Below are 573 nucleotides of genomic sequence, written 5' to 3' on the forward strand. Positions count from 1 at the left end.
GTCTCTCGGGTAGCCACCCTACAGCGCACCCCCAGATCGTCATCCGAAGTCGATATACCAACCATATTCCCAAGCCACAAAGTCTCTGAATATGGCAGTACTAGGAGAACCTAAGTCCTCCAAGAGTCGCGAGCAAACAATTCTGAACACGTCTGAGTCCTATCCCTATCCAGGTTTCCTTCCCGTGGCTCGCGTAAAACATCTCAATGTCCTACCAACCACATATCCCCTCACTAGAATACCTCATGACCACACAAGGATCATATACACGCCACAAGGGCCGCCACAAAGGCCAAACAGAATGTCCTAAAAAGGACCGCCACCAAGGCCAAACAAAATGTCTTAAAGAGGACCGCCACCAAGGCCAAACAAAATGTCCTAAAAAGGACCACCACAAAGGCCAAACAAACGTCCTAAATAGGACCGCGACCAAGGCCAAACAAACGTCCTAAACAGGACCGCCACCAAGGTCAGTCGTCCCGAAGGACCGTCACAAAGACCATCTGTCCCAAAGGACCGCCTAAATAGGCACTCTGGCTAAACAGCCCGCCACAAAGGCCAAACAATTGGCTA

The sequence above is a fragment of the Camelina sativa genome, chromosome 17 (assembly GCF_000633955.1).
Source record: "Camelina sativa cultivar DH55 chromosome 17, Cs, whole genome shotgun sequence".
In the NCBI taxonomy this organism is placed as follows: Eukaryota; Viridiplantae; Streptophyta; class Magnoliopsida; order Brassicales; family Brassicaceae; genus Camelina; species Camelina sativa.